General features: G+C 46.3%; 1 protein-coding gene across 2 annotated transcripts in view; it reads right to left on the reverse strand.

The window, feature by feature from the left end:
- Window positions 1-8,635, reverse strand: part of KLHL13 (kelch like family member 13) — an 83,369-nt gene extending 74,734 nt beyond the window's left edge. The window contains exon 1 of one of the 2 annotated variants that reach the window (XM_062584541.1): window positions 8,576-8,635. The gene's annotated coding sequence lies outside the window, so the exon portion shown is untranslated. The remainder of the gene's footprint in view (window positions 1-8,575) is intronic. The other variant, XM_062584542.1, reaches the window with a different exon arrangement.
- Window positions 8,636-10,645: the final 2,010 nt, after the last annotated feature.

Genomic DNA, 10,645 nt, shown 5'->3' on the forward strand with positions numbered 1-10,645 from the left:
ATCATTATTTATTCTTGAGTCCACGTTCTGGAGTGTAAAGTGTTGCCATGCAACCTCTTCTCTCGCACTCTCTCATTTTCCAGGCCAACTCCTTCCTACCATTACTTTTACTAATGAACAAACAATCTGAGCTCCTAACTGGGGGCATTTATAGCCTCCGCATGGACTGTTCCGCATGCACGCGGGGAGCAGGGGGCTCTTGGCTGCTCAGCGCTCGCCAGCCTGGCAGCACTGCTTTGCGCTACAGCCACCTCCTCTCCATCCCAACAAGCCGTGTCTAAACTTCTTCCTTCACCAGTTGCTACAGCCTCACCGAAAAAATATGTCCATTCTCCGCACGGAATATGAACCGGGATTCTCTCACTCCACCCATAACTGCAGGGTCATTTATAGCAGAGAGGTCACATTTCTGCCTGTTAAGTGTAGCCTCAGCCGATACCCTAGATTTGGCTCTCCTCCTCTAGGAGCAGCCGTGGCAGGGCAAGAGTTCATCAGCACTCTCAGCAACAGGCTACCAACCCGGCAGCCACTAAGTACTTTCTAACCTATTTACTCAGGATCAACTGATAAAGACCGATTATTTAGCCTGTTTAAACCACCTCTGCTTATTTCGGTCGTCCTTCTGCAGAAGAGCTCACATAATAGCCTCAGCTGCCAGCGAGATATAGTTCCCATACTGGAACATTTACTCCTTCCACAAACCAGGAAAGATAGCCAGAGATGGTCACCACACCCCTGCCAACAGGGCAAGAGAAACTGGGCTCTCCGCATGTGTGTCCTCTTCCAAGGAAAGACCTTTTAGAGGAAGGCACGAGCCATCTACAGGGTTTGTTCAGCCCTGTCCAACTCCACCGAGCTTTCAGAGAAGACACAACGCGGCACGCAGAGCTCCGCTTGCGGGGAACAGCCACGTGGGAAGCAACGCTAACACGGCTCGCAAGTCCTTACGGGAAGGCAAGGGATGCCTGCAAATCCATCAAGTGGCCTCAGGGCTACGTGTTTTGAAGGCAAAAAAAATGACACCATAACAGGCTTAAGTTAGTCTACATGTTTACTAAGACATTGCCTACCATGCTAGTTGTTTTGTACTGCACACACCATAATAACAGGTGGATGAAAGACTAAAGCAAGCATTAGATAAGATTTAGGAACAGAAACTGCCTTTTGCTCTGCACATGTGAAGCACTATCACATCGACATCTGGGTCTACCACTGCAGCTTTTAAGCGATACCGTCAGTTTTACGGGAAAAAAATATCGAGAGGAAAAGAATAGCATGAGTTAGATGCATGCGTTACAAAAAGCTGCATGGTATAGTTTTCTATGAGTGATTTTCTCTGAAAAGATTAGAAGTTAGTAAGTATGACACCCTAAAATTTAATACCCGCCAAAAATAGGAAACTTTCTAGAAGTTTGCGCCATTAATTATACAGAAGAAAATTCAAAGTTAAGGCAGGAAAAAACTCAAGGCCTCTATCTCCTTGCAAAAAGATGATGCTAGGGGAGTTGGATCATGATCTGTTTACAGCCTATCTGAGAATTCCTCCAATTATTCCACTTTACATTAAGAAAATCTACTAAACTGCTCCTGAAAATGATTAGCCTGCTTGCAGAGATGTGGGCCAGACTCTCTCCTTGCTCTTGTAGTTAGCGGTATCACCAGCCTTGCTAAGATAATTGGATGAGATAACACTTTTCCACTAACTCAGAGATAGCTGATATCATAATAATCTCATTACTCTTCTCCTTTATATAACAAAACTGCTGGCCCGGAAATTAAAGACTCAAGTTTCATACTCAGGAGGAAGAGCTGGTACCAAGTCTGACCTGAACTGCCCACACTAGCGCTTCTGTCCTTCCCCGATATGTTCTTCTTCAGACAGTGAATGCTTAAGCGCTTAGCATCAGTCCTCCGCGAGAAACACTACTAGCCAGGAGAAACCGGTGGGATTTGCATGCCTGCCCAGGGCCAGCAACGCACGGCAATTCTCCATTCCCGTACCGGCAGCTCAACAAAACTGCATCTGATGAGACTGAGCCTTCCATTCTTCCGCAGCTCAAGTGTTTAAGCCCTAATTTATAGTTTGAGGGCTGAAGCTTGCCAAGCTTTTAGTTTATATAAAATATACCTCATAGGGCACATTTTATACATAAGAGAAATATGAGAAATACCTTTTTCTTTCCACTGTATAAGTTTACGAACAACAGGATAGAAGAGTCTAGCTTCATTTTTGAAGAGTCATAACATCACTGCTCAATTACTAACTCATGTGCAAGGGAACAAAACTGACTTAGTTGAATTCTGTTCTTGCTAAAAACCTTTAAACCTGCAATGAAAGTCATGAGTAAGTGACAGTGATACCTATGACTATACGCGTATTTTGTAATATTGAGGTGCTACTACTTAAAAAGTTGTTCACAAGTAGTGAGCAGAAAGATGATCTGGAGGGTGGGGGGGGGTAGATGAGCTACTAACATAAGCCTTGCACAATTCTGACCCTCCTCATAACAGCTTCTTAAAAAAGGAAAAAAAAAAAATACTGCGGACTTTCTAAGTCTGCAGGACTCCAGTGCCACTCACAGCTTTCTTTAAATAACAGATATGCTAGTTACTTCCTCCGCTCTACGCAAAACCTGTGGTTAGCAATAAACTTGCCCAGAATCATACAACATACTGCACCTACTTGAACGAGCTGGGCACTGCGAAGCCAGAAGCTGACAAGGCAGAACAACCACCTATTTCTTCCTCTCGGCTTCCTTCAGGGGCCCGAAAGCACGTGTGAGCAGGACGCGGGCCGTTGCTTCGGCTCCTCCCTGAGCTAAAATACCGAGCTTTCCCATCACCTTAACTCAGCGTGGAATTTCATATTCATGCTTTCAGTAAAACTATTCATATGGGTCATTCAGCTCCTAGGCAGGTGTAAAGCTTGCCAGCAGTCATCTCAGGAGCAACTCTTTAAAGACAGCTGAAAACATCAGGGCTGCAAAGGGCGAGCTCTGCAAGGTGGAGTTTGACGCTCCATTCCTCCAGCCCCAGCGTGGGCAGGAGCAGCAGCTGCTGGGCTTCCTCTCCGGGCACCTCCAGCCATCCAATTCCCACCTCTACTTGTGAGAGCAGCAGCAAGGTATAGCCCCAGGTGTAACTTAAACTGATAAAAACCATCACTGAGTGAGTTTGTTTCCCATGAGATAAGCAGCATGAAAGAAATCGCCCTGCAATCACACAAGTGTTAGCACTGCAAAGGAAGCTGCAGAAGTTTGCAGTGGCCACAAGGCAGGACCATCCCCTTTCTGCCAGCAACCCCAAAGTGTTTCAGATTAGCTGTAGCATCAAACTACAAAGTCTCTAGCATCAGATTTAGCCCTCCAAGTGGGAATCATACAGTTAATTTTTAATCCTTAACAGGTGTATGAATATTCTCAAAATTCAAAAGAAATGAAAACTTGGCATTTATTTCTCATATAAAACTACTTAAATACATAGAAAATACACTACATCAACAAACAATGTAGAAACAGAGCTCCAATTTTAAAGATTCGATTTTTGGGCAAGTACAGCAAAAAAGATTACTGGATATTTTAGATCACCTTAACATACTGCTAGACACTTCATATTAGCATTATCAGATAAGGTCAGTTATTCAAAAGAATCAAAGTTCCCACGATGCTAAATGAAATGCAAGTGGAGCACATTCAACTTGAAACTAGAAAAACAGACCACTTACACAGAGGTCCTAGAAAGCAATCAAGAGAAAGGCACCAGACTGAATTTCACCTGTATAGCCATGTTTTACAGGATCTACAGAATTATTCCCTAACATTTAACCATTAACTCTTGCAGAACTCAAAACTTGTATTTTATTTTTCTTATAACATGGAACCTAATCTTCCTTGTAATGGTCTGCAGTTGACCAGATGGAGGTGCAATCAAGCTGGCTTACAACATACCACGGTTCTCATTTGTTGGGTCACTAAATCCTGGTCTGCAATCTCTGGACGATACAGAAGAATAAAAACAGCCTGCTCGGTTTATATTTCTCACCAAGAACAAAGGAACAAAATTCTTCCTTCACTCATCCACAAAGATGGGAATTTAAATTCACAAAGGAACTAACACATCATGATGAACCATGCACTGCAATATTTCTTAAAATACTTCTAAGTCCTCAGAGCTGGGACAGGTACTCATCTTCCCATCCTCAGTCTTAACCACTGGGCCAGCACAGCACTAATACACATGCTTTGAACCACTTCGACCGCTCAGTCAGTTCCCTCTCCGGTCCCATCCACACCTATATATAAAGACATGAGCAGCTTTGTCCTGTTGATATCCTTCCACGTGCACCACCACGTGTTTAGGCACCCTTCAAAACAGTGTCCCTCAAAAAGGAACAGCAGAATCTGTAATTTGGCAGTTCAAGTAGGCACGTGACACCTGCTAAGATCGACACTAATACAGAAACAGAGAAAGATCTTCAGCTGCGCCAAGATTTAAGCAGCTTCAGGACGGAGCAAAAGGTTTAAGAATGCTCTGACAACAAAACTTCTGTTTACAATCTACTTCCACCTGTACATAAGCATTCTCCCATTTTATATTTCCTACTAAAAGAAACAAACAGAACAGCTTAAAAAAGGAAAATGTATTGGCACTGCCCAACAAATCTCTCAGATTTTACAACTACAGACTGTGCCAACAGCAGCTGCATCAATCACAAAGAGCTTAAAACAAAAGCCCCAAGAAATCACATGACCAGTGTCCTTGGTATTTACAAAAGTACTGTTTCCACAAAAGGAAACAAAGCGACACACTTCTCACAGTGTGTTTAAAGCAAAAACATTGATTAACACCACAAATCAGCAGTTGCTGCATTGTCCAGAAACTTAATATACCTGATTCACTTAAAAATAGCTTCTCAAAGTAGGCAGGGAAGATATCAAATTCACCACAGAACAGGCTATTTCACCGACCATAAAAAAAGCTTTCGAGTTTTCTTCCGATTAGTCTTCTGAAACATGCAAGTCAATTAGAGGCATCAAACTGAAATTCTGTCCCAGCTTGCAAGCTCTTCATGCCTCCAAACAGGCCCCTGCTACCTCATCATCCAAAAGCTGTCTTCAATAAATGCACTTCTGAAATGTTCCTATCACCAACACCAAGTCTGACATTGCAGTGTCCTGTATCTCGCATCAAGGCACCTACAGCCCCAGTCGACTTGTCAATGCTTTCCTAAGCCGGATACTCGCTATCTTCAATGTCCACTGTGCTTTCACCCCGAAACATCTACCATAACGTAAAACAGTGCATTGCAAGTTTTCCTTTATGTAAAGGAAAATTTTATGTAAGGAAAGGAAAAATATATGTAAAAAAAATCAGATGAAAATAGCAAGTCAAAGATCTCTAATACCGAATACATACTGAAAGCATGCCTCTTCTCCCTGAGATGATTATTTAATACTGCTTATTTATTTCCTAGTTTTTCAACAATACTTTCCGTGGGGATAGCAAAATACTAAGTATTTATTCCAGATTAGTTTTTTCATAAAGCTCTAGTTTGGCAATTTTAGGAAACTTGTTGCATGACAAATAGTTAAAAGAAAACAGTAAAAATATTTCCATCTAGTATTTCAATAATGCAGTACGGTCGTGAATTAAAACAAAAACCTTAAAGTAGAACTCTTAGAATGAAAGTAGAACATATGCTACCCCATCCAGTTAAGTTTTTTCCTCCCACTCATACTGATACCCATATACACTGTCAGATTTGTGATAAAAGCACCTGGCCATGAGAACCTACCCTAAGGCCATTTAAGTCAACTTTCATAAGCTATTAAGAGTCATTAGGAAAGTCTTGTGTTATTGATATAGCGAAACAGTCAAACACTGAATACCTTCCCTGAGACAACTAGCTCTCAAAACAAACACTTCCAGTTGTTCAACTTGTTCAGTTTTACCTTGATGCAATTTCTTAGAAAGTTCTGCCAGCACAAGTACCACCTAAAAGCGCAAAGGGAAGAAGAAAGAAAAAAAAAAACAAAAAACATACATACCAAGCATCACAGCTATTTCAGCAATAAAACAACTATAAGAAAGGAGCAGTTTTGACAGCTTCTGTTGCGGTGTTTGTGGAGGCGACATAGTAACACTAGCAGAAACAGTTCCAGCAGAACATATTGCAAATTCACTTGGAGCCTCAACCAACACATCTCTCTAGCGCAGACTAATTATCCCTTCGAAATAGCTGGACCACACTAAGAATATACAGTCCTTGAGGTAACACTGGCGGAACTTTTAGTTCAGGCAGCAGAGGTTACGCCATTATATCCAGACCTCCTGGGCTTGATCCCCACTGGCAAAGAACCATATACAAGGATCATATTACATGGAGAAACACTAAAGAGTCTGACATTTTCTTTAAGTAAACTCCAAGAATTAAATGCTTTATACATTTTCCTCAGCCTGCTGTAAAACAAAAGAAAAAAACATTTAAAAGTTACCAGTACCCAGGGAAAAAGAGCAAGTTTTTACTCTGCATGCCCAATCCCCCTGCGTTTCTAGCCAGCTCGCGTGCCAGCACAAGGCCCCTTCCTCAGTAGCTACATTTCGCTTCCCCTGAGCTCCCTTAGGGTTTAACGAAGGGTTGATCAATCAATCTCAATGTCTTCAGCAGTGACACCAGCTGAAAATGCTCCCTCCTTGCTCCACCCCATTCAGCCCAGTAGTGCAGCAAGCCAACATCTCACAATGCTGGTTTAGATGATCCCAGCAGTCAGTCTTCTCCCCAGGGTCATGCTGTCCTATCATTTGTGGGACCGCACTGCAAACTGGTCAGGAAGTCTGCGCACGTTCGCTTTTCTTCTAGCCAGATGAGTTTGCTGACCTACTTCACACCACGGGATCACCAAAAGTTGTGTCAGTGAGACCGCAAGCAGCAGAATTCTTCAAGTCACCATTACTGCTATAAACTGAACCATTGCCTCGGATGACTTTCAGCTGAGTGAATTACAGAGTAGCAGAAACTATTTAAAATTATTAAAAAAAAAAGAGAGAGCTGGCTGGGGCAAAGTCACTTAAATTCATTTTTGATACCTGGTGTCAAGCCAACACTCACTAGAAACAGTCTTGCTTCTTTGAAGCAGAACAGCATGTTAATTTGTGCTGGCAGCTCCTTGTGATTTTCTGAACTTCAGAGTGAGGGAAAATGTTTAGAAGCACAATAAAAAAAAAAACACAGAATCAAAGAGATCATAAGAACAGCATTCAAGGTATCATTTAGTTCTAGTTACTACCCAAACTTCCTACTATCAACACTCTGCAGCGTAGTCTAGTGTTAAATGGGATTGCACTGCAGAACAGGCTCTACCGTGAAATCAGAGAAGTGGGGAGAGCACCCTGAAGGTTCTTCATTAACATTATCTCTGTTTCCAGCTCACTAAGGAGAGAACAGGGAAGACTCCTCTGTGGCAGTCTAGTCAAACATTCTGCGTCCAGAGCTGGAGAGCCTTCAAGTTAACATCAGACTTTTTCACAAGGAGATGAGAAGTCCTGAACAGCACCTAATGAAAACAGAGCTCGGCCTAAATTTTACGCGAATAAGGTAAAGAAACTAACAAGTTAATCACAGCCTACAATAACACTCATTTCTAAAGGCTAATCCCTCAAATTCCTTCCTGCATCCAAAACTCAAATAGCCTATTTAAAGGCCATGAAACAATAAACAACGATTAGCAGAAAGCGTCCGGCAAGAGAATTATTACAATAACCACAGAATAATGCCTGGAAAAGGAGAGCCGAAGTACTAGCACTTTTTAGGAGACACAGCACACACCAGTCCCTTCCCCACGGCAAGCCACCAGCGGTGCTCCCAGAGGGATCTGCCCCAGAGATTTTGTTCCCCGCTCCTGCTGCACCACCGCTCACTGCTGCCCAGGACCCCCACCCGGAGGAGCCCCCACTGCAAACAGGGTAACCCCCCAATTGCAAACCAGGTACCCTCACCTTGTCCCTCTGCCCTTGCAAACACGGTACCTTTCCCCCTGCAAACGAGGCACCCTTCCCTCACCCCCCTCTTGCAAACTGGCCGCCCCCAACTGCAAACGGGCCACTTTTCCCTCGCCCCCCGCTTGCAAAAGGACGAACCCCCATTGCAAACGGGGCACTTTTCCCTCGCCCCCTTCCTGCAAAAGCAGCAACCCCCATTGCAAACGGGGCAGTTTTCCCTCCCCCCACCTTGCAAACGGGGCACTCTTCCCTCCCCCCCCCCCCAAACGGGCCCACCCCACTGCAAAGAGGGCTCCCCCCCCCCCCAAACGGGCCCCTTTCCCCGCGGGCTCCGGCACCCCGACCCCCCTCGGGAGCAGGCACACAGCGCTCCCGTACCCTCGCCCTCAGGGCAGCCCCTTCCCCCCCGCGGGGAGCGACCCCTCCGCACCCGCCGGCGCGGCGCCGCTCCGCGCCCCAGCGCTGCCGCCGCCGCCGGCCGCCCCGGGCACACAGGCCCCGCAGGACACAGGCCCCTGGTGCCTCCGGGACCCCGGCGGGGGCAGAGCCGGCAGCGTCTCCCCGCGCCCCCTCTCACCTGCGGGCCGCGGCCGCCCGCCCGGCCCCGGCCGCGGGCCCCGCTCCGCAGCGTCCCCGAAGCGCCGCGCGCGCACCGGGAGCGCGGCCCCGCTCCCCGCGCCCGCCCGCCTGGCCCCGCCTCCCGCCGCACGTCACCGCCCGCGCGCGCGCGCAGGCGCCGCCGGGACAGCGCCGGGCGGGGCGATGGGGGCGGGGCCAACGCGAAGGGGCGTGGTCAAGGGGGTGGGGCGTCCGCCTGCTAGCTCCGCCCCCCGCTCCCCAGCGCGGCCGTGGGGCTGTTTGAAGCCCCTTGCGAGGGGCCGCGGGGAGCAGGAGGGGGTCGCGCAAGCGGGGAGCCCGTCGACCAGCCGGCGCAGAGCACGTCGCTCCGTTCCGCGTCGCTAAATTCGCTCCGAGAGTCTAAATATTTTTTTAGAAGGAGAATCGTTTGCATCTGCAAGTTAAGTTGTGAAACTTAATTAATGCGAATGGCAGTTGTACAAAAAAATCCAAAATCTGCTAGCATTCAAAGTAGGCTTAATCTGAGATCAGCATTATTTCCAAGTGGAAAGACAATCCCGTTCAACTTTCCTTTCCAGCTGCTGGTGTCTCGGCTACGCCATTCGGGACCGGAGCGATCAGAGCTGCGTCGCCCGCTCCTGTAGCACCGCAGTGCAGTAACAGAAAAGTTTCTTCGCGTTCCTCTTCCTTCTCCCGTGTGGCTGCAGCTCTTATTTGGGAACCGTTGTTCTTCTGCTGTTCTGCCTGCATTGTTTCCCGTAAACACGCCTTAATTACTGAACCCCCACACTCAGCAAGTTTTTGACTGTAGGTAATCTCAGGCCAAATGATGCCTTAGTTAAACCCCTTCAGCCCTAATGAGGACAGAGGAATTTCAGCAATGCAGTTCTGGGCAGAACATGGTGCAAAACTAATTAGAAAGCCATGGGGAGCCTTCCGGGCAAGACTGCAGCCACCTCTCCTAGCAGCTCTGTGACTTTGGCTTGGCAAACGCCTTGTCCTGAAAGATGCCAGATTTTACCGTCAAGGAAAGGTTAAGCAAAAATGTGGAACCATATCAGAGCATTCAATATGTGTGCAGATATGATAGCATTGCACATGTGATACCATTTGCACCTTGAGATTTTCAGAAGTGGCTAGTCAAAGGCAGACTATCATCTATCCTGGAGAGAAAGAGATTCTAGTTAAGTAATTCCAACAGTTTTTGCTTGGGATAGTTTCAGGTTCACCTGTGTTCCCTTCACGTCATTAACACCAACCGAAGCAAGATCAAGCCCAGGGAGCCAACTCATCACTGCCCTCAGGCTGACAAGAAATTCACTGTCTCATTTGCAGAGTAAAGCACTTTTCGAGGCATTTCCTCCTTCCGTCCTCAAAAGTGGTCTCTTGCGTGAGCCGATGCCAAACTCTATCCACCTTTCAGAGCTCTGGGTCTGTCTCCATTGAGAAGAGATGTGGACATAGGGACATGCTGGATAGTCCCAAATGATTCTAGGCGGGACGATTGCAATCTTGGAATGTGCTCACTCGGACGATTTTATGGACGGCTGGTGGTAATAGTTAGTTCTTCACCTTTTTACTTATTTATTTTCATTCGAAAGGAAATCAAATCTGCTATTTATTTAAACTGTGGCTATAAAACACATGCCTTTCAGATATAATGCTCTTTCAGCTCTTTTCACTCACAAAGCAGGGTAATGTCTCTGCAGCACATGTAACATGGGATTTTGTCCAAGTTTCAACCCGATCCCGCACTTCTAACCACACCAAACTTTTATGACTCTTATTGCTCGCTTCCATGGCAGAAGGTGTTTTTTTACAGCCCTGTTTCCATCTCATTTCCCATTTCAATATACCCACGTGTCTCCTAAGGACTCAGCAAACTAATTGCATGCTATTAGCGCTCCCGTGATCTTCCAGCGCTTCTACCCTGAAAACTGGGCAGCTTTTCTCAGAGGTACCTGGGGCCTCTCAGCACCAAACCCCCAGATCTGCCGTGGGAGCTCCGAAGAGATTTCAGACCAACAGGGCAAAGCTCTGCGGGGCTGAGCTATGTGTCGCTACCCAG

Source organism: Rhea pennata, chromosome 11 (assembly GCF_028389875.1).
Source record: "Rhea pennata isolate bPtePen1 chromosome 11, bPtePen1.pri, whole genome shotgun sequence".
NCBI classification, from domain to species: domain Eukaryota; kingdom Metazoa; phylum Chordata; class Aves; order Rheiformes; family Rheidae; genus Rhea; species Rhea pennata.